Below are 10478 nucleotides of genomic sequence, written 5' to 3'. Positions count from 1 at the left end.
ATCATTTCTGGTGATGCTTTCCCCCATATGGAGTGGGATGCTGGGGATTGAATCTTGGCTGGTTGCATGCAAGGCAAGCATCTTAACTTCTGTAATATCTCTCCCACCCATATAGGGACTAGAGCTATAGTACAGTGGGTAGGGTGCTTACATTGCACATGGTCAACACAGATTTGATCCCCGGCACCCTATACTGCCCTCTGAGCCCACCAGGAGTGATTCATGAGGTCAGATCCAAGGGGCCGGAGAGATAGTACAGTGGGTAAGGTGTTTGCCTTGCACGCAGCTGACCCAGGTTCGATTCCTGGCATCTCATATGGTCCCCTCACCACCGCAAGGAGTAATTCCTTAGTGCAGATCCAGGAGTAACCCCTGTGCATCATTGGGTGTGAAGCAAAAAGCAAACAAACAAACAGAGCCAGGAGTAAGCCTTGAACACTCTTAGGCATGGCCCCCAAACTGAAAACAAAAAGTATTTATAGATAAGAACAAGAGAAATAGCACAAGGTACAGGGGTTAAGGTGCTTGCCTTGTATGAAGCAGACCCCAGTTCAATCCTGGCACCACATATGATCCCCGGAGCACAGAGCCAGGAGTGACCCCTGAGCTCTATGAGATGTGGCCTCAAAACATATATATATATATCAACATATAATTATAATATAATATTGAACAATTAATTTGTTTGAATGATGGGTCTCATTCTCCTAAAGAGCCTTGAATATAATCTCAGGGCTAGGATGAAAGAGACGTTACTGGGGCCTGCTCGAGCCAATCGACGAATAACAGGATGAATTTGTACATGCTTGGACGAGGAACTAGCAGAGGAACCCAGGTGTGCAGGACCCGGTGCTGAGATTCCAAGCCTGCTTGGTTCGGGACTTGGCCTCCACCACCCAGCTCCCCCACCTTCCAGTAGCTAGACAGTTACACCCACCAACTGCTGTGTAACCCCATCAATGGCCATCCAGGGACTATAAAACCAAGCTCCCAGAAGTGCGCGGCCGCAAATGCCAGGCTTTGCCATGCAGGCGAGATACTCTCGGTAACTCGGGAGTACATTAATATCAATGTATTTTTTTTTCTTTTTGGGTCATACACAGCGATGTTCAGGGGTTTCTTCTGGTTCTGCACTAAGGAATTACCCCTGGCAGTGCTCGGGGACCATACAGGATGCCAGAGATCAAACCCAGGTCAGTGGAGAGTGAGGCAAATGCCTACCCACTATATACTATCATTCCCGCAGGATAGGAGCTTTTTTTTTTTTTTTTTTGAGTCCATGCTCCACAGAATTCAGAGGCTAATCCTGGCTTGGTTCTTGGAGATAACTCCTGGTACTCAGGGGACCATAGAGTGCCAGGAATTGAACCTAGCCCCATACAAAGCCTGCACACTAGCCCTTTGGGTTATCTCCTGAGCATGAAAGTAACTTCTTTGCCATCATAGTTTTCTTACTCAATAAACACTGAAGACCCAAATAGGGCTTATTGTGTTGGCATTGATATTAAAATTCTAATAAAGGAGGTTGGAAGCCACAGTTCTAGAAGTTCCTGACAATGTACTGTGCCTCCTTATAAGATCATGGTAATGAACTCTAAAAAGCTGAGAAGAGTACATGGAAGTCAGGAGCCACCAGCCCTGAGCTTGGTAATCTGAGTAGCCCAGTGGTGTGGCCAAGAGGATTTGGCGGATTTACAGGTAGACTCATGCAACTTTTGAGTCATGATCAGACCCCACTGTCCAGAGAATGAATGGAGGGTTTAGATCATTGTCTGCAGCTATGATCAATGTGGCCATCCCTGTGGGCACTGCATGGAGAAGGTCTGTGCATCCGCTGAGCACTTCTTGGGGGGGGGCTCCCCATTCCTCACAACTTCTCAGAGCTTCTTCTGATCACTCTTCTCTCAGAGAAAGAGTGTGTGTGGTGGTGGGAATAGCCGGACTTGCCCTTAGCATAAAAAAAGGACTTTACGGCTGGAGTAGGGCACAGCGGGTAGGGCATTTGCCTTTCACGTGGTCGACCTGGGTTCAATTTCCAGCATCCCATATGGTCCCCTAAGCACTGCCAGGAGTAATTCCTGAGTGCAGAGCCAGGAGTAACTCCTGAGCATTGCCGGGTGTGGCCCAAAAAGCAACAACAACAACAAAAAAAAAAAAAAGAAAGAAAAAAAAAAGAAAAGGTCCTTGGAATGTTGGCTCTGTCCCTTTTGCTATTAACAAGGGAGGTCCACTGAAGAGAGAGCAGAACTCATTACAGGGTGAAACACTAAGGTCACTCCTGTTAGAAGTATCTCAATTTGAGAGATTGCAGTTTGTAAGTATCATGAGTCATAACCCATTGATAAAAGTTCTCTTTGCAAAAAAGTCTTAATGACGGATCCAAAGATTCTCATGTACTTAGCAATCAGCTATGATACAGTCTTCATGTAATAGCTTGCACTTCAAACAATGCAGCCATTTAATCACTACAAAAATCTCACCTCTAGATTTAAGACTTCTTGAATTTTTAAAATTTAGGTTGGCATTTGCTGCCAACCTAAATTTTACTGCTGTCATCCCCAGCAGTGCTCAGGTGATGCTTTCCAGTTTTCCAGGAAACCATGCCCAGGATCGAACCTGGGCGCTCTAGCCCTTGAGGTTATTTCCCTGACCCCAAGATTATTTGAAGCTGTAAGACAAATGCTATGTGATCATTCGAGGTATATAAATTGAATTTTAGAATATGGTAGTAGGAGTCACAGGCCACTATTCTCATATACCCATACGTTGCCCTCCCCTTGACCTGCATGAGTCAGAGAAGCAAAATGCTCCCGAGTTCAGGAGTATTACTAACCTGCTGTAGAAACCAGCCTGGAGAGTGGCTGATCCTCAAGGGCACTAACTTGCTGACTCCTTCCATTGGCATGCACTGAGGACATGATGCTTTTCAAGTGTATTTTGGAGATGGATTTTCTTTATCTCTGGTCTTGCAAAAACAAACAAAAAAGTTAACTAGGTGGAATTCTCGATCACAGAGGACTTCTGAGTCCCAGGCTACTCCAGTTTTGGGGTTTCAGATGCTCTGTCAAACAGCAGGGCGGTCTTTGCTAGTGGAAAAGATTGCTGTTTTCCGATAATATTCCTCATGATGAAGATGAAGATGACCTTTATAAAATTGGAAAAAGTAAAAAAAGAAAAGAGAGGAAAAGTTTATTTAGGATTTTTTTTTTTTTGGTTATTCAGAATTTAGGTTGAAATGCGAAGGCATTCAACTGGGAGAAACAGATACCCCATATTTGACTTGTCCTCTTTTTTTTTTTCCCATAGGAAACAGGAACTTGACTTACGTTGCAAGTTCGCTCAGAACCAGCAGCTAGAAGATGATCAATGATGGGAAAGGACATGTGTCAGTCTTTGAAACTCTAGTTAATAACAACACGGAACTGCATAGGGCTGAGCAGCATTCCTACATCAGTTTATTCATTTCTATCTGATAAGACAAAGGGAGATCCCAACAGCTAGATGAGCCATGTTAATCGATACTGTTGGGACTTGTTGTCATGGGATCCAAAGCACATTTCACTGTTAACAATAAACAATGCATATGTTCAGCCTGTTTCACACCCTATCTAAGAAAGAACTGACCTCAGAAACTGCATTCCTTTGGCCACTTCCTTGTGTGCAACCAGTTAGTTACCAGTGAGTTACTTCATAAAAGAAAAACAACACACACTTTTGTTCTTTGATCATTATATTTTTCAATCATTTGTCCTTCACTGCGATGTGTGTCTGAAAGATGTGGCTTGCTGTCACTCGGCTAAAACCAGGGATTCTCCAGAGACCATGCAGTGACAGGGATCAAACCTGGGGCCCTATTCTTGTCAGGCACACACTCCAGCCCTCTGAGCTCTCTCCTGGGCCCGAGGAAAGTGTTCTAAGCCACTGAACGATTCCTCTGAGCCCCTCTCAAAGTGTGAAGACCTCAATAATGCTTTCCTTCACTGGAAGCTAGACTTATTTCTTGTTTTGTTAGATTTTCTCTTTTTTTTTTTTCCTGAAGACATCACTTGTGCAATTCTTTTTTTCTTTTCTTTTCTTTTTTCTTTTTGGGTCACACCCAGCAATGCTCAGGCATTACTCCTGGCTTTGCACTCAGGAATTACTCCTGGCAGTGCTTGGGGGACCATATGGAATGCTGTGAATCGAACCTGGGTCTGCTGCGTGCAAAGCAAACGCCCTACCCACTGTACTATCGTTCTGGCCCCACTTGCACAATTCTTAATGGGAACAGCATCTTCAAATCTCTTTGGACTCCTGCACTGACTGCACACTGGTGTAAGCAGGTCAGTTTATGCCCAGGGGTCAAGATCTTTTATTAATGATGGCATGCTCTTCCCCTCCTCAACCTCTACTCCATCTGATCTTTGTCAATCTTTGAAAATATACTTCTGAGGCTTTCAGAGGTCCTCTACTGGGAAATGTTCTACTGGGTGGCCTCAACCTTGGAGACCCAAGCTAGTTTAAGAATCAAGAACTTGGGGCTAAAGTGATAGTACAGTGGCTAGGGTACTTGCCTTGTGTGGGACCAAACAGGGGTTAATCTCCAGGACCAAGTATGGTCCTAAGAGCACTCCCCTCCCCCATCGAAAAGCAAACAAAAAGGAATAAAGAACTAGAATGTAACTTGTCAGGCTTTTGTTTTCCCTTTGGGCACGTTCAAGAGAATGGCTGCCTCTTTATTCACTGCCAAATTTTCTTTTAATTAGTTTGTTTGTTTGTTTGTTTCTGGGCCATCCCTGGTGGAACTCAGGGTAAACTCAAAGTTCTGTGCTCAGGGGTTTCTCCTGGTAGAGTTTAGGACATCAGGCAGTGTCACATTTAGGACCTGGGTCTCCCGTATGTAAAAGCCTGTACTCTGCCCATTGACTGTCTCTGGGTCCTGTGACTGTCTCTAGCAGAGTGAGAAGCGCAGGCAGCAGAGCCTCACTGACTGTGTGTGAGCATGTGATGCGAATTGTAGCCGTGAGGCTGAGGTTCAAAGAATGTTTGTAACTATAGCACAGCCTAGTCTAACTGGGACTGGCAAAAGAGATGCACAATATTTCTGTGAAATCTGCAAAATTTCCACTGTTGGGCTTTTATTATTATTATTATTATTATTATTATTTTGCTTTTTGGGTCACACCTGGCAATGCACAGGGGTCACTCCTGGCTCTGCGCTCAGGAATTACCCCTGGCAGTGCTCAGGGGACTATATGGGATGCTGGGAATCGAATCCGGGTCAACCGCGTGCAAGGCAAACGCCCTACCTGCTGTGCTATCGCTCCAGCCCCCACTGTTGGGCTTTTAACGTCCCTCCCCATCCCCCCAATTTAGAAGACTGAGACTTAGAAATATCTAAGCATCCGCCCGAATTTGCATCTAATGAGTGGTGAAGCCAAAAGTCGGAACTAGACCATCTGATGTAATGTTGGGAATGCAAATATTAAGGCTCATCTCTGACCTATCAGCTCAGAAACTTGGGGGAGAATCCCAGAAATCTGTGCTGTCACTAGCTCTTCAGATGGGTTCTGATATGTACCAAGGTTTGCATTTGCATTCCCAACATTACGTCTAACAAATTTTCAGGTGATGCTGATTTTACTAGCCAGCAGGCAAACATCTGAAATTTTTTTTACTGAAGAATATGGTCCCTTACTTTAAATTTTTTGGAGAGGAAAGGGAGTGGGGAGGTTGGACCACAGTCAGATGTGGTGCTCAGGGTTTACTCCTGACTCTGTGCTCAGGAGGCTTTGTGGTGTTATCGGAGATCCAATCAGGGTCAGCCGTCTGCGCGCAAGCGCCTTCACCTTTGAACTACCTCCCTGGTCCCGTGGTCCTATTTTTAAACTAAGATCTCTTTGGATCTCTCATCAGGATGCCTGAGGGGTTATTAACAAAGTGTTAATGTGGCTTTCCTCTTTCACCGAGCCAAAATTCCAATGATCACCTCTCCCCGCCCCTCCACCCCAATCACCCAAATCACTGCTTGAACTCTAATATCCCAGCTCAGCTTTCAACCCCACAGAAGCTGGTATCTGGTAATCCCTGAAATGTCTCACCTTACACATGTGCACCTCGGCTCTGAGCCCAGCACCCACAGGGCGTAGGAACCCTCCTTTTGCTAAACCTCCTCGCCTGCACCCTTTGCAGATCCCAGCTGCTCAGCCCCAACCAGACTCTGGTCTGTGCCTGCTCAGCGGAGCGGGTCCTGGTCTTCCAGCCTCGGCTTACTACTTTTGAGTTTTTTTTTCTTTTGGGTCACACCTGGCAATGCACAGGGGTTACCTCCTGGCTTTGCACTCAGGAATTACTACTGGCGGTGCTTGGGGAACCATATTGGATGCTGAGAATCAAACCCAGGTCAGCCGCCTGCAAGGCAAATGCCCTACCCCCTGTGCTATTGCTCCAGCCCCTCACTGCTTTTTGTTTGTTTGTTTGGGACGTTGCCCCTAGAGAGAGAGCCAGAATGATTCTGGGACTCAGATCCTGTGTTTCTCTTCTCTGAGGGACCACAGAAGAGTTTGGGCTGCTCGGAACAGTTAATTCAGGTATTTTGCTCAATTTAGGGACTTTTTTTTCTTTTTTTTTTTTTTTAAATATTTGGTGGCTGGTGGCTGGTCTTGCACCCGTTTCTACTCAGTCACAGCTCGGCTTTAGTTAGACCTTTCAGATGGCAGGAAACTTGGATTATGCAGATAGACATCCTGAAAAGGTCACTTAAAGGTCTCGAAGGCAGTTGTGTATGTATGGGAATGGAGACCCAGGACATGAATCATGCAGAAGGTTACATAAAATGAGACACGTAGGATTAAGGGCACAAGCTTGGGGGAACTGCCAGTTTTTCATGGATGAGTGAGAGAAGAGGATTGGAAAAGTGGTTCAACAGGGAAGAGGAAAAGAGCTATTACACAGAAGTCAATGGAGGAAAGTTCGAAAACTCTCAATAACAGGGGTACGATAGGAAAGTACCTCAACATTATACTAAGTTGAGGCCATAGATGACAGACCCACTGCCAACATACTGAACTGTGGAAATGGAAAGCTGTCCTCTCACATCAGGAACAAACCAGGATGCTCATTCTCACCACTATCATCCAATACAGTATCAGAGATTTTATCAGGGCAAGTAGGCCAGAAAAGGAAGGAAAAGATATCTGTGTTAGAAAGAAAGAAGTGAAACTATCTCTATTTGTGTAAAGTACATAAAAAACCCTAAAATAAGGACTATATAAAAAACCTTTAGAAATAATGAATGAATGGGTTTAAGTATTAGGCCACAACATCAGCACAAATAAGTTACTTTTTTGGTTTGTTTGTTTTGGAGTCACACCTAGCAGAGCTCAGGGGTTACTCCTGGTACAATGCTTGGAGGTCTCTTCTGATAATATCCAGGCATCCGTATGGTGGTGGGTATTGAAGCCAGGGTTCCCACATGCAAACCACTGTACTAAAACCTGTGAGCCTTCTAACCCTGTATTACATTTCTATACACAAAAAACAAACTAGCAGAAAGACAAAATAAAACAATCTCACTTAGGATTACATTAAAGACAATAAAGTCTCTAGGAACAGAGGCCTGTGTGAGAACCCAAAAGGCTAGTATGTATATATATATTTTATGCAAGAGACCCAAATTCAATCCCCCGGCTCCTAAGCACCCTGAAAACCACCCCCAGATAATAGGAGAGTAGCCCCGAGTACTTCCAGATGTAGCCCAGAAAACAAAACAAAACAAAAATGCCTAATAAATTTAACCAAGAAAGTGAAAGACCTGTACATTAATTTTTTTAATTTATTTTTTGGGGGGCACACCCAGTGATGCTCAGGCTTACTCTTGGCTCCACACTCAGGGGTCATTCCTGGCAGGACTTGGGGGGAATATATGGGATGCTGGGGATCAAACCCAAGCTGGGCATGTGCAGGGCAAGTGCCTTACCCTCCAGCTCAAGAACTACACATTTAAAACTATGACACTGTTGAAAAAAAAGAAGACACAAAGAAATGAAAACATGATCCGTGTCCATGTTCATAGATTGAAGACTAACATTGTTCAAAAAGTAATATATATTGATTCTATGTCATTCCTATCATAATCCCAGCAACATTCTTCACAGATATAAAATAGAAATTCCTAAAATTAATACAAAAACATAAAAACTCCAATTGTCTTGCTCACAGCCTATCTGAGTTTGATCCCTGGCATCTTATATGATTCCCTGAGCTCTGCCAGGAGTAATTCCTGAGTGCAGAGCCAGGAGTGTGACCCAAAAAGCTGAAAAAAAAAAGACTCCAAATAGCAAAGCCATCCTGAGAAAAACCATAAACCGTCCTTACTTTTGAATACAATAACACAACCTATAGTAATCAAAACAACACAATGTAAGTTTTAAAGATACCAGTGGAATAGAATGGAAGAACCCAAATACAAATTCTCACATATATGATCTACTTATTTTATCACAAAGGAACCAGGCACACAGTGGAGAAAAGGAAATCTGTTCAATAAATGGGTTAGGAAAATTGAGCAGCCACATGCAACAGAACGAAACGAGAACATCATTAAGCAGCAAACACAAAAACGAACTCAAAGTGGATTAAGTATTTAAATGTCAGACCCAAAAGCATATATTTATAAGAAAATATAAGTGGCATACTTCCACATCAGGCTTAGATACGTCTTTGGGGAATCCACTCCAACATCAAGGGAAACAGAAGCAAAAATTAACAGAACTACAACAGACAAAAAAGCTTCTGATTTTAGGGCAAAAGAAACCATCATCAAAACGAAAAGGCAACCCACTGAATGGAACAGATATTTGTTTCTTTTATTCTTGTGTTTGGGTCACACCCAGCTGTGCTCAGGGCTTGCTCCTGAGTTTGGGCTCAGGGATAACTCCTGGCAGGTTCAGGGAACCATATGGTGTGCCAGGAATCGAACTCAGGTCAACTGCATGCAAGGCAAGCGCCCAACCGGATGAGAAATTCCAATGAATCACAAGCTTTGCTTGCAGGAGGCCTGGGTTCAAGTCTTTTTTTTTCTAGTAGAAAATTTTTTATTGTAAATCCTTATGCCCAAATAAAAATTTGAACAAGGGAAAAATTATATTCTAGCAATAGTTATGTACAAATACTAGAATAATGCTTAGTTAGTACAAAACAAGTATCTTGTTTTGAATTTTTTTACAGAATGTCATCAAATATGTCATCTCTGAACAATTGTCTCAAAATCCTATACATTACAAAAGTTAGCAACACACTCTTCATTAATCATCAAAATAAGTTTTATACTATGTAATAGTTCACCTTTTTCTTTTTTCTCAAAAAAAATCTGAGTTTCAAATGAATTCTACAAAAAATATTGATAAGCCAGGTATAAATGAAACAGTACCAGGCTCAAGTCTTGGCACTATATGGTCCCCTGAGCATCACCAGGCAAAGCTTCTCAGCACTGCTTGGTTTTCCCCCAAACTTCCCCCCCTCAAAAAAGAACAGTAAAATTTTTTAAAAAATGGAGCCACACTCAGCAGAGCTCAGGGCTTACTCCTGGCTCTGCACTCAGGAATTACTCTTTATGGCACTCAAGGGAATATATGGGGTGCCAGAGATCAAACCCGGGTTGGCTGTGAACAAGACAAATGCCCTACCAGTTGTACTATCACTGAGACTCTACACTTTTTTTTTTTAAATGCATAACAAGAGGGTTTTGCTTTGTTAAAAGTTTTTGGTTTTTGGCCTCTCCTGGCAGGACTCAGGGCTTATTCTTGGCTTTGAGCTCAGGGATCACTCCTAATGGGACTCAGGGGACTATGTGGGATAGCAGGGATCAAATCCAGGTTGGCCTTGTGTAAGGCAAATGTCCCACTTGCTGTACTATCGCTCAGGCCCCTGTTTTGTTAATTTTAAATTCTTGCTATGCATCCCTTCTGGGCTAAGAGATTTACAAAAACAAATTTTATTTTAACCTTTAATGCAACTCTAATGATAGTATTACTTTCCACCTTAGAGAAAAGATGAGTAGAATAATGAAGAAAGTGACAGGATAAGTAATTGCCCCCAAGATCTATAAGATAGGGCCACTAAGTGCAGGCATTGAGTCCAGGCATTCTGATTCCAAACCCAACAACACTCCAAGTTCTGTGTCCCTCCAAAACAGGAGAGGGAAACATATTATAGGGTAGGCCAGGAAGCAGAGGATTGGAAAGTACTTATTGGATTAGCCAGAAGGGCTACTGGTGAACTCAGCAAGGACTCACTGCAGTAAACAGTAGGTGCTAATTAACTGCGCAACACAATCAGCTTCTGGACTTAAACCTTTTGAAGCCGGCCCAGTGTCATCTCTGCAGCACCCCTCAGCCCCTGCTGGCATTGTCCCCCAGGTTTCAGGGAAGCTATCCCCTCAGTGCGGTTACTGAGACGGAGCCTCCTTCCCACCCCTGCTCCCAGCTTCCTGAGGGGGC

This window comes from Sorex fumeus, unplaced genomic scaffold (assembly GCF_029834395.1).
Source record: "Sorex fumeus unplaced genomic scaffold, SorFum_2.1 ptg000055l, whole genome shotgun sequence".
Classification (NCBI taxonomy): Eukaryota; Metazoa; Chordata; class Mammalia; order Eulipotyphla; family Soricidae; genus Sorex; species Sorex fumeus.
Note: the sequence above shows the minus strand (reverse complement) of the source record.